Raw genomic sequence first — 26,188 nt, 5'->3', positions numbered from 1 at the left:
GCCTATGATTTACTCTATTTCTAGTGCATGATCACACATGAATCGACATGGATTCCAAATGCAAGATACTGATTGAACTGGTTTTTCTGCCACTCATGATCTAATCTGTTAGGTCACCTGTGGGTGGTCCATACACGGTGGAGATCTCAGGGCATAAGGAGGAAGCAGCAGATTGACATAACCCCTCATGCCGTCAAACAAACTAAAACTAATGAAAGAACAAAGAATTGGCAAGTGCAAGCTTCTTTCCCCTGAAACAAGGGAATCCAGAAAGCTTTTTTCCAATATATGTCCTCATTCCTTTATCTTCTATTTTAAGAAACAAAGTAATAATGGATTTTGTGCTTCTTTTACTTTAAACAGGGATGAAAGAAATGGGTTGCTGCCAGCACTTCCCTATAACATTCTAGACTGATTCACATGAAGTATCATCTATCAGTGTCTGTGAGACTGCACTCAAAATAAAGTATTATTCAATGTAACAGTGGCAGAATCTATTCCTGAGGTAATGCAACCTCATATGTGTTCAAAGAAAGGAGATATACACATACAAGGACAAGACAAGAAAGCAGAGACACATAAGTCCATGTGCAAATTTAAATTTCTCTGTACTGTTTTGAACTAAACCAATTTCTTTACTGTCACAGGCAAAATTCAGCTCAGATAAGTGCAGAGAAAAAACCATTATGAGCATTCAAAAGAAAGACTGCTTGATTCTGAGCTGCCTCCTAATACTCTGCATTTGATGGCAGAAAAGTTAAGTATACACCAGTCACTGACTTCAAATTAAGTGGTAATAAATGCAGATTTCAATGAAGATCCCACAAGTTAATAATTACAGTTTTATTGAAATTGGAAATGGTGAAATAAACTCAGTCTCCATTGCCCCATACATGTAATTCATAAGTTAATTTGTCCTCAGCACTCACACAGTTTTAATATTTATTCATCAGTGTCATGAAAATGAATAGGATACAAAATGTACAAAATATTATTCCCTGCCAAACTGCTGTTCACTACCAGTGAAGCATATTTATTTCATTTGCCCTTAGTGTGGGTTCAATATTTTTCCTTTTTTTCTTATTATCTTTTTCTTTTTATCTCTTTTTTTTTTCTTTTTCTCTTTTTCTTTTCTCTTCTTCTTTTTAGGTTTTTCTTCTTTTTCTTTTTCTTTTTCTTTTTTTCTTTTACCTTCTTCTTCTATTTCTTTTTCTTCCTTAAGTGACATCTTTTAGCCTTGGCATTTTGTGACATTTTCTGTTTCATTGATAACACTCTGTCTGCAGAATTAAAAGTAGATCCAAAGGAAAATTACATTCAGGCACATCATCTGAGAGTTTTATGGGCTCTTTTTCTAATAAATATTTACAAAGAGACCACATTCGTATGAAAAGGCTAAGCTGATTTTTCATTTTGTTTTTGTCTTAGCTGAGATTTCTGTCAAGATTCACATAATTTTGCAAAATTTTGACTCCATTACACTCCTCTGGGATTCAATCAAGCAATAATAAACCAGAATAAAAGAAAGTAATACTTTGTGGTAGACTATGTTTGCACCAGCTGAGACTTCACTTAATGAGGGAGAAATAATCCTCCTGGAATAATTTATCTAAGTCTCTGTTCTGCACACCTGTGGAGGAATGACCAATATTACTGCTTTTCAGCAAGAGTATGTCATCTAAAGTTCTGCAAAGGATTACCAAGGTTCCACTACCTGCTGTGCAGACAATGGGGCTCATCCATAGCCAACCACAGCATTTTGGAGATTTTGGGTATGTGACTTGATTGTAATTGATATAGTGAGAAAAATAGGTTTTGTTTATGAGAAGGGATGAGTCAGGACTGTTTGCACTTGCTACCACTAATTTTATTCAAAGAAAATGTTCTCAATAATTTGTCTAATATTAGTAGTAAAAAGACAAGATATTCATCTGTCTGACCTACAGGGATATTTTCTCCAAGGTCTGAATGTTGGAATCCATATAAACATGTAGGATAAGTTCAAATTTAAATGCCATAAATAGATACGTTCTTCACATATTATTTCCCTTTTTTTTCCCTAACTGCTTATTGGCATGAAGTTATTCTTATGTCTGCATTCTTTGTTCTGTATTCTTTGCCTTCCTCCTCATCCTTCCTCACAACAAGAAATGAGTTAGTATATTCTAGTGAGTGCACTGGCATTTAACCAACACTGAACTCACCACATTAATTAGCGCATTAGCCAAAAAATCTCAAATTAACAAACAAAAACCCTTAGAGAAGGCCACGCTCCAGGCTGACTGAAGTATTTGTCCTACTTGGGTGTCCCCAGAACAGCTTACAACCCAGCTCAGATTTCACTGAGAGACAGCACCCATGAGTTGGTGCTGTTATGATGAAAGTAATGAGAGGGATTTATCAGTTTCTCAGATGGTATGTATGAATTGATACAACTTCAGCATCCCACCAAATACCCAAACCACATAAAAAAATTACAAAAAGGACAGCAACACCCCAAACCCAAACAATTATAGTCAGTTGGGATGATGTTTTATGGCTGAGACATCTGACTGTTAGGAACTGAACTGAAAGCATACCTTTCTGTGTGGAACAAAAATCATCTATAATGACTTTTGGTGATCTTTTTCTCACTGTTGAGTTAAACCAACAGTTTAGAGATTAAAAGAATTAAATGCCCTCAGCAATTCTCCAAGCTGGAGCAGAAGGAACTCAATCCCCTGAGTTCCAAAAGTCATTCTACTGAAATATGTCAGAGTATCCATATCTTTCCAGTGAAAAAAATTGTTACCTAATGGAAAACAAACAAGCAAAGAAGAAAGCCTAATGTGAGAATGAAAGCAAAAGTTGCTAGATATATTTTATTTTCTTAAAACTTGAATGTTACATTGAATAAATAATTAAAGTAAAATATAGGGTTTATTTCTAGGAATCTAAAATATTTGAGCAGTTAAAATTTTCATTTAGTTCTTCTTTTATGTCTTTATTTTTATAAAAATATATTTAGTTCCAAATATTATGTGTGTGTTACTGTATAAACTTGCAATTTTATTCCAAAAAGAGCCTGTATAGCAGCAGCCCTTTTGTTAAATTGTATGCACTGTAGAAACTGTTGCTCTCAATATTTTAATATCAGTTAGACTGAATGAGACTAAGAAAACCCCAAACATGTCATTCTAAGCAGATGGTTGTCATGGACTGCATACAAAAACAAGGAGTTATGATGCAAGTTTTTGCAGCTTGATACCCTATAAAAATTTCTGTGAATAAGTACTGATTGAAATAAGCCTTGGGTAACATTTTGGCAAAATAATTAATATTTTCCTGCTTCTCAAGAAGGGCTTCACATTTCATTAAACATACATGACAAATGGCATGCCAAAGACTGTGTTCCCATCTTTTCAGCAAGAGTTAAAAAACGCCATCCCCTCCACAGTGCGACTGCTGCAAGCATTCCTTCAGACCTGCCAACTGAAATTATAAGATTGAAAATAAAATTATAAAGAAATCCAAGGGAAGTAAACAGCGTTCTGAAATTTGACATAAGTCATTGGCACTTTGCTTCACCTCTTACTTTCTGAATAGTAGGAGTAATTGCAGACACAGCTCTATAAAAGTGACAGAGGTAGCAAACAGGGCCATTCATGGAGACAGTCTGACTCCTCCAGATAGATGCATTAACTTTCAGGGGATTTAAGTAATTGTTTCACTCATATGGAGGCAGGGGAATTTAGGTGAAAAGCCATGTATTAGTAACAAAGAGTTTAGAAGCCTTTGTTCAAATACTTAACTATATAAACATTGATTTGACTATAAAATATTCTATCATTTTCTCAACTGCTGCCAGCTCCATGCCTTCCAGGAGTCTCTTGGATTGACTACAGCTTGCGGTGCTACTTTTCCAAGAGATGCAGGTGTGTAGCTGGAGCCAGAAAGATTCGTCAATAATCTCCCCTTGATCAGGGGCCACAGAGGTCCCTTTGTTGCCCTGGTCTCTGATTCTTACCCATAACCTTTTGACCTGCTCAGGGCTGCTCTTCAGAGACAACTCTTCACAAGCTCTGCCAATTCTGATGTAGACAGTAGCTCCTCCACCCTTTCTTCCTCTTGCATCCCCTTGGAACAGCCTTTAGCCGTCAACATCTACATTCCAGTTATGGGATTTTTGCCACTAATTCTTGTTAATGGCAACCAGGTCACAGCCGTTCAGCAGCACGGTGGCTTCCACTTCCTCCTGTTTGTTACACATGTTGCAGGCAATGAATTAAAAAATTAAATGCTTCTCTTAAGGCTTTCCTCAACCTTCTCTGCCTTCCAGTTTGTTTTTTAGGCCCATTCATGGTGTGAGCATGAAATAAATTTCTGTAACATCAAAAGATACAAGACAGAACTTCTCATGCTCAGTAGCCCTCATAGTGCTGGGATGGATGATTGAATAAAGTGTTTAAACAGAATTAATGCAATTTCTAGAGCCAGTACTATTTGGACAGGTAGAGTTCAGGAATGCATCCACTACATTCTCTGCACACATTCTGCATCCAGCACATTCTCTGCTCTGCACACTTGTGTACTCTTCACTTAATGCAATCCTTCTACTCCAGTATCTGTGCTCATCTTGTGTAGGCACACAATAAACTCAAGTAGCAAAATTATAGAAAAATAAATGGTGAAAGGTATACTGCAGGACAAAAATGCTAGGAAATTCAGAGCAAATCCTCTTTATTTTTGTGCCTTTGTTTTGGTTTTAAATATTTGATACTTGGTAAAAGCAATAATGTAATTATGAAGGATCTGTCTACTTTCCTTATGGAATATTTCCAGAAAAACAAATGTATTGGTCTGGTTATTTTGTGTATGGCATAGTTTCCTTGACTGCCTTGAGCTGTTTTAATAGATGAATAATCGTGGGAATACCAGCTCCAATGAGTATTAACATTTTCTTTTGTATTGATTCTCTCCTATTTTACCAAAGACATCAAATTTATAACAAGGATGATGAAAGTATTGCTCAATCATAAGTTACTATTAAAAAAAACACCACTTCTCTTCATAGTATCTGGAATAAACATGTTCTCCATAAATCCTGTTGAAAAAAGCTGGGGACACTGAGCACCTTGTAGAACAGGATTCAGCATGTGCACTGGTTCAGAAATGGCCTTTAAAATTCTGCTGTTGTCATTGCTGCAAGGCATCTAACATACAAGAAGAATGTCCCAATTCTGGGTCTCAGGCAGGCTTTACACAAAGTGCAACTACAGTTTTCTGCCCTATTTCCTCTCAAATTCTATCATAAATCATAAATAGCTATAAACTGATGCTCATCAGTCCCTGTTTCCTCTGAAGGTAAAAGTGTTCATCTCTGCTGTGTGAAGCTGTGTACCGAAGGTATAGAAAAGAGTAAGGACTGGAATAGGCGATACCAAATATTTTGTGAATGTCCTGGTTCTGGCAGTTGCCAGGAGAGGCATGGCCAGGACCCAGAGTCTGCTTTGTACCACCTCATGCCACTTCTGGGTTTTGGGAAAGGGATTCCCTTGCAGGTCAGGTCACCTGGCAGGGTCAGACGCTCTTGGGCGTCCCACATGGTACAAAGGCGAGCACTTGCATGTGACTCACTCACCTCTTGCACACTTTTGCCCTCAATATTGATGCTCTATGCTGTTTCCAGTAAATTATTCTTACAGCAGCCTGTGAGATGTTTTGTCTTTCCAATTATCCTCTCCAGCTCACCACCAGGGAGGGGAGGAAATGAGGAATGAGCAACCAGTGAACTGTTTGGGGTATTTCAGTGGGAGCACTGAGTGGGAAATGCCGTTCCTAAACCATGACAGTGAACCATGTGTGTAGAATACAATTAGCAAAATGGGCCATTTTCTCATGTGCACTGCATAGTCTACCAACTGATTTACCCAAGCTGTCAATATGACTGCAATATTTATTGTGCAGTTCTGCTCAAAAACCTGTCATTTAAAAACCTACAAGTAGGCAAGCTGCTAGAAAATGAGACTATCAGAGTTGGAACTAACTTTCTGAACTGAGCAGAGTGCACTCCGCATACAATTTAAATACATTTTCCCATATGGGTGCAGAAAATTTATGTTATATTTCCTGGATTATTTTTTTCAACCATTTAAAGTACCCATATGGCTGAAGAAGAGCATAATTTATGTAGGCTTTTAAAATGGCAGGTTATGAATTTTTTCCTCCAGAGAATGTCTAAGTACTGTGCAAAGCATTTGCTTTTTTCTGTAGTTCTCAAGTCTTCAGAATAAAGAAACTGCCATATACGTCCATGTATTTGTTGAAATAACTTCACAGGGACTATTATAATGCCATAACTAGATATAAACAGTTTAGGCATAGTAAAATAAGGATATTATTGCTTTGGTTCCCCTTAGATCAGAACCTCTAAATTTTGCTCTTAATAACTAGAAGGTGAAGTGAGTAATGACCTGAGTTTGGTGACCCACAAGTAGATTCAGATAAATACAAATGATCTGAAGGTCAAATATTTTTAAACCTTTTAAAGGGTCTTACAAATTTTTTGCCTTTTCATGGCTGAGATGAAAATTGAATAGTAAAATTTTCTCAGTGGCATTTCATTACTTTCCCTAAATTTCTTCATAGGTCCTTTTTACACAAAGTAAAGATGAAGGTTTTGCATCTAAGCAAAAAGACATTTCTGAGGAATAGGTCTTACTAGTAGAACACTCAGTCTAAAAAGTTTGTGGAGTTGAAAAAGGGAAGGAAAAGTAATCACAGTACCTCATGTCCCCTCATTTTCTTGTTTCCATTTAGTAGGAAAGATTTTTCAAGCAATTTATCTTTGCAGATGGACTGCATCATCCTGCTGATGATGCTCTTTCTCATGTGCATATTTCTGCTTTCTCATGTGACTATTCTGCCTTCTTTCCATGGTGTTTCCTATTTCTCTTTTTTGATCTCTGTTACCCTCATTGCAGCATCATCCAAAATGCTTGCAAAGTTGAAAAAACAGAGATGCTGTGGCAAAATATTGGCATTTATTACTTTTCCTCCTTGGCCTATTTGTCCCATTGCCTTTTGTATTTCCTGTAGCTCTAAATTGTCTGCTGGAAAGGCAAAGGGCATTTGGAAGCATCAGCAATGTTGGGGTTTATATCAATATGTCTGTGTGCAAACTGCATATGCACATTATATATGCATAAATATCCACCAAGTTCATTAGATCCATGTTTTCAGCTTTGACACTTTCTTCTGCAGCCTGTTGTCTTTCTAGATAACTTCTTTGCACATTCTTTAAGGCTGCAAAGTGAGGATAGTTTTGCAATTTGATACCGTTCAGAACACAACACTGATTCTGACACTGATATTTCAATGCTATCGGTATGACCAGCGTGTACAAAAATCAAATAATTGCCTCAATATAAACATTTTACAGCCTTTCTGAATGATATACACATAAAGGTCTGAGCACAGTTGAGTACTAAAACTTAATTTTCACTAAGTTCAGCCAAACCAAAAGAGATCATTCCAGGGTTTCTTTTCTTATTTTTCAGTTTAGTACTATCAATGCTAAACTTTTAGTTTCTTAGAACATGGATTAATTCCCCAGGATCCTGTATACTATGATATTTCCCCCCAGTCTCAGAGGCTATGATATGTATTAGGTAGAGTTACCTGCAAATGACTTCTGCAAGGAACAAGAGCTCCTAGTGCAACCATGCTTGGAAAACTTTTATCCTCTGATCTCAGCTAATGATAGCTCAGGCAGATTGAAGACACAGCTTAGGTGATGGTTTTATCAACAGCCTGATGGATTAAGAGATTTTCAGGCAGATACCACTGGAGGCTGTGAGAAGTCTCTTGAGTCCTCAGCTCCTCCCACACTGAAGAGAGCTGCTGAGTCACTTTCCTTCGTGGTTCTTCCATACCACAGTACAACCAGGGAAAAATCCCTCACAAAGACAGCACACATTTTTTCAATGCTTATTCTTTGTCTAAAGGTATATTAGCTTTATTTTTCTGAAAAACACCCTTATCTTGTCTGATTCAAGCCCTTTTTTTCAAATGAGACAACTTTCTACGTTGAGGTTTCTCAGAAAATTCATGAAGGCATTTTGTTTTGTCTTTAATAGAGAGAATTTCTGATAGGCTTCAACAGAGTCTGATTGATAAAGGTAGCACTGTCAAAACATAATTATAGACTGATTGCATTATTACATTTTGAGATAATTTTTGCATGTCATAAAATTAATGGTTGGCTAGGCAAGAATCTAATTCTTGGAGAATGGCTGTAAATATATGTAAAGAAAAATTTTAGAAATTGAGAACATAGAGAGACACTTAATGTCCACTAGTGAAAACTATCATAGGTGGATGGATACAAATATTTATCCTTCAGTTAAATTAAGAGGAACCTCATTAATAGTTATTTCATATCCTTAATTACTGAAAATATGTTTTATGAACAGTGAAAATGATATAGTCATAAAATTGACATTTAAACTAAAAATGGCACACTGTCCTGTCTCTGATGAATATGAGAAAGACAGGAAAATAATTGGCAATGTTGGTAATGTTTTCAATGCAAGTTTACTTTTGGAAGGATGGATAATGCTAATTACCTGAGCATGCTAGTTCTTATACTTTACATATTGATGATCCTACTGTAGACTTGGAAATCTGTATTTTCCAATCACTGACCATGTAAAGCTTCTTGGTACTGTAGTGAATGAGATGAGGAAGAGGATAACGTCTGCTGTTCTGAACATAAAATTCTATATTAACAATCCACAGTACAGGTTATCTGCAATATAGAATACATGTATCAACTACTGCCTAATGAAAGAATATTGAAGGTTTTTTCCCTTTGCACCAAAAAGTCTAATCCAGGAAGAAGGATCAGAAGAGACATCTTGCTTGTTCTCTCACCTGCTAATTTTTTAGCTTTTTATTTATCAAAGAGTGTCAATACACATATTTTTTTAAAAAAACCACAACAGATTAATTTTTAATATATATTGATCCTATATATTAGGTAAGAAGATCTTTTTGGAAGCACTAATTTGGCTTTTACTCTTAGATGCCAGTGTCTAAGTTTAATGACTTCATAGATTAAATTAAGTCTTAGATCATGATGTGATCTGCAATCTGTGTAACATCATGGCATGAACTAGGCCTGCTTGCTATAGAAAAATACTAGGATTTTCTCAGATAAATTCTTTATTTAATGTTCAACTAGAAGGCAGTGCTAAAACCAATTATGTTATTGCACCTTATTTTAAAAAGGCTGAAAAAAAAATCTACTATGAGGCAGTACAACTAAACATGAGTAGGATTTGCTCTGTGCATATTTTAAAGTCACAATGGACAAAGCTCGCTTCTGATTTTCAATCTGCTCCACATTCCTTGTGTGCCCATACTAACTTAATCAATGATCAGGTTGTGTAAGCAGTGAATAATGGGGCCCTTTAAATCTAATCTCCCCCAGCTGAACACTGATGACAGAAGGAGAAACAGGAGGCTCATACTGCAGATGAACCAGAAATCAGCATTCTTCAGCAAATTTACACCAGGGATAAATAACTTGTCTGCTGTAATTAAAAAACATAAATATCAAAATGTGCAAATGACAGTAAAAACTTTGTGTATGCACAGAGAATGGAAAATTATTATTTATGTGGTTTGTATATTAATCACAGATACTACATAGCCTGTATATAAGTTCATCTCTAATGTTTACAAAAAAAAAATAGAAATGCAAATATCTATAAAGAAGATAACATAGAGAGATAAAAAATATTAATATCTATATGAATATGGAATATCCATATGAAATTATTCTAGATGCTGGAGAATCTTTAAAGTTTCCTTCCTTCACTATAAAATGTGTTGCCAAATTTTGGAACTGACTGTCCCTGCAAGTGGTGGAGTCACCATCTCCAGAGAGGTGTACAAGGAAAAACTGTGTGTGGTATGTGCTATAGTCTACTTAATGTGGTGATCTGCCAAGGCTTGGACTCTATGATCTTGGAGATCTATTCCAACCTAAATGATTCTGTGTCTTTGCTTATATTTAGCAGGAAACAGGGAGATCATAGTTTGCAATCATATTAGAATTTACAAATTCTTTTCTTTAAAAGATTCTTTATTACCGCGCCTGAGTGGGCGCAGCTGGTGAGAGAGAGACGGTGAATCTTGTTTCTTGAATCAGAAGGCTGAATTTATTAATATAAGATATAATACATTATAGTTATACTAGAAAGAATAAGGAGAGAGGTTTTGCAGAGCAGCTAGGCTAGCTAGACATAGATAGAAAAGAATTCACAACAAAGCTGTGGCCAAGGACTCAGTCCCCTGGCTTGCACTGCTGATTGGCCCTTAATTATAAACATAAAACATGAACCAATCACCAATCAAAATAGGTGCCCCTGTTGCATTCCCCAGCAGCTGATAATAATTGTTTACCTTGTCTTCGGAGGCCTCTGGCCTCCCGAAGACACAAAAATCCGAAAGAAAGGATTTCTGTGAAGAAATGTCTGCGACAATTCTTCACTACATAAAGTAGTAAAATTTTGACTGACCAAGAGAGGAAAATATTTTCTCCATAATAAAATAATAGTCCAGAGACTAATTCCATAATTTGAAAATAATTTTAAGACCACAGGACCTTTCAGGTCATTAGGGAACACAGCAGGTCTCCAGTTCAACGCTCTGCTTGTCGACCTGGTTGCTGGAGTGTTTTATCCCACAGGAACTGAAAGCCCTCCAAGGAGGGATTGGACCAACTGACCCACCATTATCACTGGGGAAAATCTTCTTGTTTTCAGCCCCTCTGTCCCTGCTCAGCTTTGTGACGAGCAGAGCACAGGACCTTCTCCCAGAGCCTTCCCCACGAGGGGCTCTGCCTGCCTGGGACACGGCTGTGCAGCACTCCCGCCCCAAGTGCAGGGGGCCCTCAGCTCTTGCACTTGCCAGCCCTGGTCTCACTCAGAGACAAATTCTATCCGCACGCGTATTGACAAAGGACAAGGATTTATTATTTTTTTCTGACTGATGGAATGAGTTGCGAATGGTCCCCTAAATATTTAGCAATCTTTCGTGGTCTGTAATGCGTAAAAAAAGCTGAAATTAATTATTTGCACATGAATTAAAAAAACAAAAAATCTCATAAGTAAACGGTGTTTGGCAATCTGCTCTGACAGCTAGCAAGCATGACTGCCTTTCCCAAAAGAGCAGCCCCTGATACACGTGGCACAACACAGACCAAGCCTGGCAGTGTGATGTTATTCCAAGGAGAGGCACACCAGGAAGATGGCACAGCGCTGGCCGGTGTGCATGAAGCCATACATCCAGTTATTCCATTTATTTCAGTAGCTGGCTGCTCTGCAGGAGGCTGCAAGCATTCAGAAAAATTTCCAGGTCCTCTCTCTGAACTCTTCAACCTGCTGAAAATGCCCATAGCATACATAGTGTCACTCCCTCTGGTTTCCAGGAGTAGTGCACAAATTCAGAGAGAGAATGACAGTCCAGGTGGAAATTCGAGATAGAGGAGCAGGGAGGTGAGAGGGAGCAAGCTGTTTTACTTCTCTTTTCTGTTTTTCTCCTTTTTCTTTTTTCTCTTTTTCTTTTTATTTTTCTTTCTTTTTATTTATTTTTTTTCTTTTTTTTCTTTTTCCTCTTTTTCTTTTCCTTTAGTATTATTACCAATAAATTAACAGAACAGTAATATTTACAAATGCAGAGGGTAGCTATTTTCCATGAGCATAATAATTAATATTAGTAGCAGTAGGTCTTATCCATAGCCACTGTTTCTGTGTAACTAACTCCAAACAGAGTAAGCCTTGAAATCTGACTGTCTCATTAAACAGACTCTATTAAGAAACTATAAAACAATTTGCATTACTTAATCTTTTGAATCCAGATGATATCTTAAACAACAATATCCTTTAACACTGAGTGCATAATATAATGAGAAACTTGACACATTCAATTAAGAGTCAGGTAGGTCAATATACCTTTTCTATTTAAAAGTATTATAAATATAGGTAAACAAGCAATATAGAACATGAGGCAAACAGTTTATTGTTCTAGAAAAAATATCATTTCATTATGTGCTAGCCTGTGACATGAAAGAACCTCAGAAAACCCTATCTCAGATTAAGGCATGGGGAATTTGGCTATAGCTTAGGCTGCAGATTTACAAAAAGCATGAGGGAAATTCAGTGCAAATTCTTCATCCCATGGGCAAATATCCAAATAATGTGTCACATATTTGCACCAATAAAATGAACAACATTTTTCCTCTTACCACTTCTTCAATTAGGGATGCATTTTATGAGCTTCATTTCCAGTGAAAATAAGATAATGAGAAGTTTGAAAAGAACAATTACACAATAAAATATAGACACACAAAATGTTCCTGGGTGGAGAGGTCATTAAACTGCCAGTATTTCAATAAAGAGTCTCTATCACATTTTGAAAGGTGTGCTCATTGAGTATTCTATCCATCTGGAAACACAAGGTTTTCTTGAATTAATTCACAGAATCAGGTAAATGGAGACACACAAAAAGAGATAGAAATAGATATTTCTGAAATTTTTCGTACTTCAGAAATAAAATAAAAAAATAAATTTAGGGAGGGTGAAGCATAAAACTATTTTATGCTCAAATTATGCAAGACAATACTTTTCCAATTAATTCCAATTTGTGATTCCTGAAAATTACCAGCTGAAAACTACAAATGACTACCAACACAAGTATAAAAAACTTTTTTCATTTGTTCTTTGTCACTTGCTTTTGAGGAAAACAAGGAGAACTAAAGTACAATGAAGCATTACATGTAGAAAAATGAGTTTTCTTCATTAGGGGAAAACTGAGATTAAGTTTTAAACAGTGAAAATATTATTATGACAGTTGAATCATAAATAGAAATTAACCAGCTGGTAAACCACTAAATTGTGATTTTATGAACTGTGAATTCGACCCACAGGCAGTTTAAATAAATAATATTTGAAATCAAATGCATGTTTCTTAATTCAAAAGCACATAGAAACATTTTTACTTTTTTATTTGTTCTATTTGTTCTATTTAATCATATTTAGGGAGAAGTTCTTCGCAGAAAGGATGGCTAGATATTGGAATGTGCTCCCTAAGGAGATGCAGGAATCACTGTCCCTGGAGTTGTTTAAGGAAGTACTGGATGTGGCACTGAGTGCCCCAGATTTATTGAGGTGATGGTGTTCAGTCATAATCTGGATTTGAGGTCTTTTCCAACCTAATTGATTCTGTGAGATGTTACTCACTTTTCATCTAAGATACATCCCAAGCTAGAACAACAAGCACAGCAACATTTTCAGAATTGGAGACATATAAATATAAATTAAATATAAATATAAATATAAATATAAATATAAATATAAATATAAATATAAATATAAATATAAATATAAATATAAATATAAATATAAATATAAATATAAATATAAAGGAATGTAATTTTTCAGGAGATAAACACAGATGAAGGAGTACTGGTTCCTACTTTATGGATTTAATTTAGTTTTATAATGCTCTTATTAGTAAGGTGCACATTCAAGTTAAAGTAATTTAAAAGTTTAGAAATTATGGTGAAAGCTTGCAGACCAAAAAGAGGTTTCAGTACAGCTGACAGTACAGTAGATTCGAGATGGGCCAGAGCACTGTGAAATTATACAGTACCAATGATAGTGGAACCCTGGAAAAAGTTAAAGATAGAATCTAAAATGTTAGGCTTTGTGCTTTCCCAGATCAACTGCACCTGCGTAAGCAGTATGATAAATTATATAATTGTTAGATGTGATGATTGTTTAGTAATTAAATGTAATTATTATATAACCATAAGAAGAATAGTGAGCAACTATGTTGGAAATTCAGACAGGGGCTAAATTTATGTATACAATAGAACAATATAAGTTTAATAATTAACATGAAAGTTATGTAATGATAGAGTATAAAACACGATCATTTCGGATGTATGGTCGGAGTCAGATTTGGGTTGAATATACCCCGATTCCCAGAGCTCTTAATAAAAAGCACCGCATATGATCCCCCATGATTATGTGTTTTTGAACACTAACACCAATTTTGTGTTCCAAGTTGTAGAAATTTATTACTCTATTAAATATCATAAATTTGTCAATATAACTTTAACTAATATTTGAGTAGTACAGCTACCTTCAAGAAAAAAAAAACAATGCTTTTGAGACTAAGAGCTACTGTGAATGGCAGATCAATATTTGGTGATGGCCAGCAAGTCTAAAGAGAAACGTGTCAGAGGGCAGTTTACTCTAGATGTGATTTCTGACATTGCCAAGGTGAGGGCTACTGCTGTGGCCTCACTCTTCCATTCACATCCACCTGCTTGTTCTTTTCTACACCACAATCTCCTGGCCTCATTTTCTCAGTCCACCTTTCATGTATATGTATCTACTTGCTTTTTGCATGTCCATCTGTGAAGAACACCAGGAAAGAAAATATGATAAAGGTGAAAGATTCAGTGCCACTGACCTATAGCAGACACCTGCTATGAACAGTGTTTGATTTACTTGAGTCTTGAATTGGTGTCCCTTGGGAATATTGTAAACAATTATTTTTAGTTTAAAATTTGACAAAATGCAGCTGCAACTCCTGTTCATAAATACAATCGATCATCCACTTCAAAATTTTAAGCATGTGAAGAATAGAAAATTCAGAAATTATAATAAAAAAATGCACAAAGTACAACTCTTTTTCCCACAGTACACAGCTCTGATTCAAACTTTTCTGCAACAGATTGCCTTCGAGGTGAAAAAAAAATCCAAATAAGGATTTATATGTCCAATAAGATAAGTAACCGGAATGGAAGTTAATGAAGGAAAAAGTCTCTCTGCTAATAAATCTGGAACTGACCACTGTCAGAGATGATATCACACAAGTAAATCCTGCATTACACGATATGGCTCATGACTTAAATCTCTTACTATTCTCTGAACTGCCATAAAGGGACAAGTACTCTGTCAGCAAGTTGTCATCTCTGTTATTGCTGGGCTGTTTACGGTCCTTGTAAAATGCTAGCAGGATCTGGAATGCCACAACACTCTTAGGTTTGAGAGATTCTTAATGACAACATATAGAAACCAGAAATGGTGTTAAAAGTGTTAGGACAATAAAGATCTCTCAGATGCATTGGAGAGGCCATAAAATATCCTGCTTGGTATTACAAAACCAACTTGTAGCCATCATGCTACAACCTGCCCTGTTTGACTCCTGTTAGAAATGCTGATAGCAAGCCTGGAAGCAGATAAAGGTGACAGTTGTCGTATCAGACTTTTTCACCTCAGTGCATAGAATGGCACACACTGGTGAAAAAGTCTGGGCATTTATCTGGGATATGCGAATTACCTGCTTCTGCTATCCCAGAGTAGGTATTGGATCCAGTTTTAGCTATCCTTTGCAGAGTTTCACAACCACACATGCAGAAAGTTATTCCTGTTTTTCTGTTCTCTGGTTCAATGAAAGGTTAGTTTTATTTTCCAGTTCAACAGGTGATATTAAGCAAACATCATCCAAAGACTATTCCAAAATCAAGTGGACTCCTGAATTTGAACCCTAAATTATACTTCATTAGGCCCTAAGGAATGATCAAGGGAGGAGGATTTTTCCCCTCATTTTTAACTTTTTTATAATTCTGCAGATTCTCTTCATTCTGTATATTTCAATTTTATCTTCCAGCAGATAGGTCTTTTGAGTTATATGAAACCATGGTCTCAATTACCAAGCCATTTTGGTTTTTACCTTGATGCTTCATATACAATATTTTTGGGGGAGTGGAATGCTGCTTTATTTCTTTTTCCATCACTGTTTTTAAATGTTTAGTTTTTTGGTCTCCAAATGACAAGACAATGTCAGGTGAATTTTAAAGATGTTAGATGTTAAAAACCACATTTTCATGCTAATTTATTTAATGCAAAATCTGACTTCACATCATAGAATAGCTGTGTTAGTTTCTGTTTTACCTGGCAGTCCAATGAAAAAGTAATTCAGACAAATCAGTTACTGTTTAAAACTTCTGAATAAAACATGCCAACCTTGTCACTGTTTAAAACTTCTGAATAAAACATGCCAACCTTGTCATACTAAGTGACAGATAGAAATGTCATCATTGTTTGCCTTGGACAAATAATCCATGTACTTTATGTATAATTCATCTGATCTTTAAGAATGTTTAACCATATTGGATTCAGATACATTTCAATACTATGGTGCCTCAAATCCCTTTATCAATTTACATCTGCACCTCATCAATTTAAGTCTGTGTCTATATCACTCTAGCTCCATGTTAACCCTCATAGGTTCAGAGGTTGGGTTTTTTATAGCAGAGAGAGGCTGACATTACCCAAGTTGTACAATTCTGTATGCTCCTGTATGTGGCTTTCTTGCTACCACTCTGAACTTGAGAACCCACAACAAACCAAGGCTTTACATCCATCGCAGGGGCATTAGCTGCAGGGACACGTATCTAGAAATGTTTTTTCTCAGAGCCATCTTTTTCTAAAAATGGATTGAAACACCAGTATAGGTAACATTTAAATCCCCAGGCCAAAATGGGATTCCAATCCCCTCCTAAAACTTCCTGCACATCAAACCTCAAGAAAAAAAACAAATCTGAAAACAAAGTCTCCTGAGTTGCAGGGAGAGGGAATGTTCCGTAGTAAAATTCACATATGCACACAGATACAAACACACACAGATGCTTGCAGAGCCCTGCTGGCACTCCTCAGCCTCAGAAAGGAAAACATGTTGGCCTAGTAGCTTTAAGATATCATTTTGTGAAAAGAATGAGCCCTTTATTCTCCATTTGCGTCAACCCAGAGCCAACACTCAGGGGACTCTGATATGGCAGGATCAGAACAAAAGGGTTGTGGAGGGGCATTTCTAAAGTAGAGGGATTTTTACGTCATTGAGACACTCAGTTGTTGTTAAGTAAGGAGGTTGAAGGTTTTATGCTACAAGAGCAGGTAATCATATATAGGTTCTCTTTTTGCTAGTGCTTAACAAGTTTGCACGATGAATATAGAAACCCACAGGTATGCACAAACACGGAGGATGGAAAGCAGGATGGAATCTTGAGGTAAACAGCGTCATTTCTAAAATAATTTTTCCCTGCATAGCTTTTGAACTTGACAAAAACTTTCAACCTCATAATGTTTCTATTTTCCTGATGGCAAAACCAAAGTAACAAAAGAATACAAATCTGCAAAGAAGCATTGCTCAGTGTCTTCAGAGATTTTTATAGATGTCCTTGGATGGAGAAAATAGAGTCCAAATGGGTTGTACCTCCAGGTATGAGTCTTTTAGACAACAGGGACCTGGCATATGAATTAAGTTTTTAACTCCTACCACCAAACTTTTCAAAGTAGAATGAATTATGTTGTATTTTACTAAAGTGCATTCTACTTCTATGTAAAAGAAAGAAAGAAACTATAAAAAGAAGAAAAGATTTCTTGTTTGGAGGTTTTATTTTCCTCAGTACCACACAAAAAGATTACTGGCTTCTTTCTGTGAAACTTTACTTAGGTTTGACACTAATTTCATCTAGGAGTAGCTCTGCATCAGAAAATCTCAGTAGGTCTTCATGTTTTCCAAAGTCAATAGCCCACTTTCTGAAACACTTTTCCTCAGTCTCGTTGTTATACATTTGCCAGTACCAGCAGATGAGTGGAAATGGATGTTTACAAGTGCAGATGAAGAAGCAATATCTGTATTTACTACCACCATGAAAGGAAAACAAAGAAGCAAATAAAAATATTTAAAAATCCTTTTTTTTTTAATGAAATTTTATCAAACTAGTTAAGCAAGTGTTGCAACACATCTAACAGGGTGACAAAGAGGGAGAGATAATAGCAAGGATTATTTTCATATGCCTCTTCCCTGCACATTTGTTTCAATCTTCAATCCAGAAGTGAATTTGAAAGACAGATATGAGCGGTTGAAAGATTTCTTACACTTGTACTTTGACATATCTAAGAATATCAAACAGTAAGAAGAGCATTTATAATTGGAAATCGAGGTTCTTGATGTATCAAGGAACCCATTACATGTATTCCTAAACACAAACTGGATAGCAAAATAATCCAACTTGGTTCTGAAATCTTAAATATATAAAGATCAGCAAGATTTCATTTCTCTCTTCCTCTTTCAAAAAATTTGTTTTGATTTGTAGCCAGGATACATGGAGGCTGCCAGCAATCCTAAAACCTCTGAATTATGGAGCTGGTGTTTGCTGATCTGGGCAAACTCAAAACCAGAAGGTGAAGGTGAAGGAGAGAGATTGTTTCTGAATATAAATTTAGATGTGAGTGCAAGTCTGTATGGGTCATCTGCAAGATGGAAAACGACTCCTACATTTCCTACAAAATTTGATCTGGAGTGATCTTGGATTTCCACTACCTCCCGGACTTTTAAAATTCTTAATTAAAGACTCTACATAGTAAGTCCAGAACAAAACTTAATTTTTCCAGCTGAGATCATCTTACCTGTCTGAACATAAGGATATGAAATAATGTAACTCTGAGCTGAGTGAGCTATTATACTGTCTCACTTAGCAGTCACATCCATATTGAAAGATAAAAAATAGTCAAAATACAGCAAACACTGTGACAACGAATGTTTGTCTTTATTTTACAATAAAGAACTAACATTTAGAAAACTAAATCAGACAGCTATATTAGTTTTTTTCACATTAATTTCTATGTCTTTCCTATCATAAATTGCCTCACATGTGGACTGCATTATTTTTGTCAGTGGTAACATATTTTTTTCCACAGTAGACCAACAGCAGATGAAGAAGGTCAGCTCAATAAAAAATGCCAAAACCACTGTCAGCATTTCTATTCAGGAGATGTTTTGGATGGGATAGCTTTCCTTCATAAAGAGATCATACCATAGTTCTCTGTCAGGAGAAATCTCAGACATTCAGCAGCTTTCCTTTAGCAATTTAGTAGGGAAAGAAATCAATATGAGTAACAATGTATTAATAAATTTTAATTGAAACCTCAAAATGTAATTATTATTCCTTGAAACTAGACTGATATTCTTACATTAGTTGCAATTATTTTACCTTCAAAAATAAAACATCAAAACAGATAGAATTTTAAAAAATTAATTTGAATTGTTTAGGTATTAAGTTCCTGCTAATAATATACTGTAATTGCTACATCCATGAAAAGTAACTCTGCCTCTACAGAAGCATCAAGCAAAACTTTTACTTATAGAAACTTAGCATCTATAATACTAATAACAAAAGCACCAATGGGTGTCTTAATCAAATTTAATAGTTGTAAAATACTAACTAAAATGCAACTGAGTTCTCACCATGAGTTTTATGAAGGGCTATAATGTAGGACCTAGTATTTCTGTTCATTTCTTGAAATTTTTATCAAAACTTCTGCTGAGATTGGCTGAAACAAATCTGAAAATTGAAGACATTTTCTAAGTATAGCGTATAGTTTGCAATATATACACATATGGCACAAGGAATAATTAAGTCCTGAATGTTCTCAGAAAATAATGCTGCCTTATATTAAAGAAAATAACCTTCTTCTAGGAATTATTACTCATAACACTTTACCATCACCATCTGCACCAGTACAGAACAGATCTATGTATATCCAGGTAGGAATGTGCTTATGACACTGGTCCTTTTGTTTGGTTGGGGGGTTTTTTTTGTTTTTTGGGTTTTTTTGACTTCTTTGTCTCATTCACATTACTCAGCAGTATGCTTGGATAAAAGCACAAACAAATTGGTAAGAATTCCCTCCAAAAAATTAATAAGAAAGGCAAAGAGAAACCAGGAGAGAATAATTATGTTTCTGCATTCACCTTTTCAGACAGAACTCAGTGACCCCAAAATTCTCTAGTCTGTCAGGATGAATATGAGCAATTGATCTGAGGAAACCACCCTGTTTTCTCTTTCTCCTGCAGAGAAATTGGAAATTTGTATAGGAAATCGTTGCCTTAGACATCATTGAAAAGGAGAAAAAGGACCTGAAATTTAAAACACATAGCAAAGAACAATTTCAGAAATAGGGGCTAAGTCCCAAGTCTGATCCTGAGATGGTGGGCCTTCAGCTAAGGCCATGCTTGGTGTCACAACCATCATAGAAAATTGGAAAAATGCTACTCTACAAAACATAGCTGACTGTTCACATGTACACTCTCTTTAAAAGTATAGAATTTTTTACTGAGAGGCAATTCTATTTTTATTACTCATGTAAATATTATATTCTTTTTCTCTAAGGGCTGTCCAGGTTTTGAGCCCATTACCCAAATATCTATGTTTGGACATTCCTGGCAAGATTTAGCCTTTCATCTCAAGGCACTATCAAAATATTGAATCTAGTTTCTCAGTACAGGAGCAGAGCAGGTCAGGGAGGACTATTGCCCTTTACTAGGTGAAATGATAACTCAAAATTCCTCACTACAGTTGCGATTCTCAGTCAGATTAATTTTTAATTCTTTAATTTTGTAAAGGGCAAATCTTTAAAGTATTTTTCCATCTTCTACAATATATAAAATTTAAAAAAAATGCCATGACCATCAATCAAACAGCCATAATTACACAGGGGTATGACTTCTGCTCTTGGTTCAAATTCAAATAGCTCAGTTCTGAGTAAGTAATGGTTCTATAAAGAATGGCTGATATGTACTCTTTCAGTGTCTCATTAAAATAGCAATAGTCATGATAAATTTCTTTTAAAAGGCGCCAAATAATTCACATATAAAAAGCATATATTTATGCAATATATACTTTACATACCCCCAAATACAGCAAAAAAACAAATGCACAGACAGGTCTTACATATTTTCAACATAGGTAACATATGTTTTTAACAAATATCATTAACATTTAACAGTCAATGAAGTTATTTCACACAAACATACAGACAGAGTTTGGGCATGGGTTTCTAAAACTGGGAATGATTTCTGATTAATTTCTTCATATCACCTCTAAAAAAAATACACAGCACAAACAGAAGAGTGAGAGGCAATCTATTTTCAGCACAGCTGTGGCTGCCTCTGTGGGGAACAAATTCTTATCCTGGTTCTGCAAGAGACCTCCTCAGAGCACTATGAAGCCATGATTTATGCTGCCAGAGAACATTGTTTTGGCCTTCCATGGAACTTCTTTCCTATTGTTTGCTAAGTGTTGCAGGCCAGCTCAAATTTTAGTGTTTCTGACTCTTGTTGCCTGTCAGGCTGCTAGCCACCCTGTCCCAGACAGCTATAGATTTTCCCAGCTAAATTTGGTCACAGTATCTGATTTAAAAAATATGTCCAGGGAAAGAAAAGTCATTTACAGAGGGTACTGCTTTGTCTCCTTCATAAAGAAGCACTAATAATTACACGCACACGCCAACACACACACTCCAGCAGCTGGTCATCCTTCAACTGTTCTACAGCGATTTCACCATTAGCAAGTACACAAACATAATTAAAGATCTGCATTCTTTCAGTCATAAGGGAAAATTAGAAGCTCTCGTTTCAGTCCACCAAGGACTCACTGCAGAATTTCTAAATCCTCTGTGCTCTGTTAGTGGTGTGTTTTAAAGTTCAAAGAACTCAAGAAAATTAACAGGCTGACATAAAGGAGACATCAAGAGCAAAATACCAAATCAGGAAGTTATTTAATAGAATGCTAAATAGGCTTAAAATTAGTTCTTGCACCTCTTCACAGTGATTGCACAGTGGCCCTTCACATGTCACTTTTACAAACTGGCAGACACATTCTACATAGTAAAGCTCACCTACAATATTTATTAAAGACTCTTATGTTATGATTTAGTCCTTAAAATAATTTACTATTTTATTTCCTTTATAATTTATGACACTCTTTTCATAACACTTAATTATAAACATCTGTGTAGAAAACTGAATTGGATTACCCTGTTATAATCATGTTAGCTGACATGGGGACCCAGAATTTTAAACAAAGTTGCACCAGAACTTTTAGCTGTAGGAAGAAAAGAAAGTCCTAGGGGGACTTTCAATTCTTTTGATGGTTTCAGAAAACAAAATATTGAGGTATTTGTTAATAAAGAATTTTTTCCTAAACCAAATTACACAGCTTATTTTAAGAATAAGGGTTTTTTCCTTTAAAGAATGAGGTTTTTTTCTTTATTTTAAAAAGACGCTGGTTTTCTGATCTACACACAGGCAAACAAACTGACTCTCTAACATCACTTTTAATGGATTGGAAAGGGTCCACATTTGGACATTTATGAAATAAAATAAATTATTTGTTTTAGACCAAAAATATAACAGCTTAGACCAAAAAAATTTTTTCTGTCTAGCTTTATGTATCTAATCAGTGCTTAATTCAGAGATCAAAACTTCAAAGAGTTAGTAAAAAAAGTAAGTGTCCTGTCTCAAGATGTTCTGAGGAGCTGCCTTCAGAGAACTCTGCAAAATGAGTGAGTACTTCATGCAGGTTCCAAATGTTTTCACTTACAAGAGAAAAGACTTTCTACAGGCACCATAAAATGCTAAAGAATTTTGAATCCTTGGCATAAATGATAAAATTTGAGTGATCATGGAGAATTAACTTTCTGTTTGGTTACTACTCATACTGCATAGTGAAGGGATTTGTATCCCTGCATCTTACTGGTAAGTCTTTCTGTAAGAGACACCTTAGTCGTGCTTTTAGCTTGATGTTAAAAACTATTGATGTTCACATAGAGGATACACTGATTGGAAATCAGGAATCTTAGTAGATTTTTTTTAATTGTATAATTTTATAAAGTATATTACTGAGGGGGAAATAGACTGAAATCAATAGAAAAAACACAAAAATTTAGTTCATTTAAGAATTTGGTGAAAAGATGCAAAGGAAATTTAAAGTCAGTAGCTACAGTTCTAATAGAAATTATCTTTTTTGCATTATAAGAGTTATAACAAGGAAGGAGAAACTTACAGATCCAATATGATGGACTTTGTTTGACTCCAGTGTGGCTAAGCTAGCTATAAAGCTTGAGAACTTGAGTTTCAGGAAATTTTATCAGCAAGAGAGAGAAAAATTTCAGGAAATTTTTCTCTCTAAGGCCTCCCCCCAGTGCCTGGAAACAGGGCACTGGGGGAGGCCTTAGAGAGAGAAAAATCTGACACTTAAAAATAAAAATGTCTTTAATTTTAAATATAGAGACTTCTCGAAACAAAAAGTAATGAGGGGCATTGAATACTAAATAATGCTTGATTTTTGTCTTTCCAAAATCTTTGGAAATAACACAGCTAAGTGTGCCGCTCTTCCCTACATTCATGGTAAGCATATTTTCTGAGATAAATATTTTTATCCTGCTACCTCCCTTCTGTGACCAGTAGCTGTATGATAAATCCTCAGGTTCTTTTGTCCTCTGTAGTTTTTGAGACTGAAACTAGACCTGTTGTTTCTCTTAAATACCTTAAATCATCCATTCTATTCTATTCTTTATTTTTCCCCCAGTTCAGCACTTATAAAAAGCAAGAAAATTGTCTTTTATTTTTCTTAAATAATAACATAAAATTATTGTATATCCAGTTCTCAATCCATAATTCTTCACAAGGCTGAGATTTCCTTGGATGACATTTTAAAAATTTCCATTTATAAAACTTGCCTGCATGTTCTTTTATATTAAAAATCCATCAAAGCACATAAAAATCAACACAGTACCAGCATTTTGTTTTCTGCAAAATAATACTTACATGTAAAATGATCTATCTGCTGAAATTTGTTTATTATATAATGCAATCAGAATAAAAGGCACTCCTACCTCATAAAAATAGCATTAACAGGAGAGAAAAGACCTTGAAAATAAGTGGTAAATTAACGTGAGATACTTCTTCTTGTCTCAAATGCATCATTGATGAAAAATAAAATTATGTTATTGTCACAGAGGAGTAATGCAGAGAGCTTGCTTTGATTGAAAACTCTATTTAATTTACTACCTCATGAATTAATAATTTGCAGTTTGATACTGAATCTTGACACAAAATCTGCAGCATTCTTCAAATTCTCTTTGAGCATCTATGGGTACTTTCTACTACTAGGTACTCTTCAAAAGTTATGCCTGTTATTGACTGCCTACTTGAAGTCCAAACAGAAGCACCAGTATGCAAAAAATGTATAAGGAAAAAGCCTCCCTCATGAGCCCCAACTTTGACGTTTGACTGCTTATACCAACAGCATTCTTCCTTGAAATCAGAAACTGGTCCTGTAGCAAAAATAATTGTTCTCCTCAAACTAAAACATGACGAAGTAGTGCGTTCCTTCCCGAAATGGCCTCTCAGTTTCTTTTTGTACTTTAAAATGGCCACTGAAAAGGATTCAGGTACAAGTGAAAAACAAACAAACAAATAAATACACACACACAGAGACACATACACTCTGTTCTTCAGGTCATAGTAATCAAAGATCAGGAAATAGTTCATTGTGCATTGTTTCTTCTCAAGGAGACAGCTCTTAAGACAGGAGCAATAATTTAAATATACACTTATGTCTGTAAAGGTTTGGAATCTGCAGCAAATCTGAGTTCACTTGAAGTCTAAGTTTCTATACTTTCCATGGATAAAGAGCAAAACTTGATTACAAATATTCCAAGTGTTTTTGTCTGTACCATGCGTATCAAGATGTAAAAACATCTATTTAAAAGCATGTACTTATATCAAGCTCTGAAACTTTATTCCTCAAAAATTTTATCCTAACTAAAAACCTTCATCATTACATATATTAACAAAATATTCTTGTATAACACTCCTGTTGTAAGCTTTTCTCCTGAAGAAAACCTTCATTTATTTGTGAAAAAAAAGTCAGAAGCGGGAAAAACAGACTGTGCAGATAGATCAGTTTCTCAAGGGCTCATTATAGTCCTGGGTACTTCCTGAAAATAGATTAATGACAGAAATAGCAGCTAATTTGGTATCGTTTGGACAATGTAATATATATGCATGATTGTCTCAGGAATATAGTAAGACTCAAGTGGCATTTTTAAAGATCACATATATGTAGAAGATTTGTGATCATAATGCATTTATTTGGGTTTTTTTTTCACACAAGGCTGCCAAGGAGATCTTTTTTTAAACTTTTGTCTACATATACTTCTCATCTTCACAGCTAATTTTCAGTGCCCTACAAAAATATACTGTTCAATCCATTTAAAATACACAAATATCATAAACCATAAGGAAAAAAAAAGCTAACACTCTTGGATCTACTGTTTAGTAACATTCAGTATTACAGCAGATAACATGAACAAGCACCAAAGCAAACATGAAAACTGACCCATTTGCTGCTGACTTCTGCTGTGAGATTACCACTTTTTGTCCCTTGTGACTCCCTATCTTGTCCCTATGTACTTTCATATATGTTTGCCACTACTCAAGAATTTTCTTATTCATCCTCTGACTTGGCTTTTTTGATTGACTCTGATTTAGTTCAAAGCATTTTATTTTGGTCAAATGAGTGCTCTACACAGCCAGGTGAAACAACAAAGAGGTGACCAACAAAATAACAAAAACAAGGTTGAAAATTTTGAGCACTTGAGAACTATGACCTCTGAATCCAGACTCTACTTAGTAAAAGTTTCCTTGGAAACTGAATAATATACCGAAATATCATATTTGCTTAATGTCCTCAACACACCTTTCAAAAGTAGGTTCCTTTTGTTTCCTCAAAAATAAACAAACAAGGTAAATTTTTAGGACTGCTTGTTGCAAAAATGAAGTTCAGAATTTAATTCATATTACTGCCTTTCAGGAATTGTAAGATTAGAATTTTAGCCACAGAGAAGCTAAACTTTTCATAAAATTCTGATTTACCACTGCAGTGAAATCTTCACGGTTAACAAGACCATAAACCTTCCAGGTCTAAGAATTTTTCTGCAGCCTATGGCTTCGTCAGCATTCCCCCAGGAGTCTACTTCTTCCACATCAAGATCTATGGGACTGAGAGAAGATTCATAAGACAACACAAAAATGCTGCTGCACAAAGCCCACTCTTTTTCTTTTTCTTTTTTTTTAATATTTTTTTATCTGCATGAAGCTGATTACATGCAAAACAAACAAAAAAACAGAAACAAAAAATCACCCAAAATGTGAATTTAGAATCTTAAAAGTAGACCATAGAATATTTTAAGTTCTCAGTGAAAAAAAATACTATTGC

Source organism: Ammospiza nelsoni, chromosome Z, assembly GCF_027579445.1.
Source record: "Ammospiza nelsoni isolate bAmmNel1 chromosome Z, bAmmNel1.pri, whole genome shotgun sequence".
NCBI classification, from domain to species: domain Eukaryota; kingdom Metazoa; phylum Chordata; class Aves; order Passeriformes; family Passerellidae; genus Ammospiza; species Ammospiza nelsoni.
The sequence above is the reverse complement of the archived record's forward strand: the minus strand, read 5'-3'. Positions refer to the sequence as shown.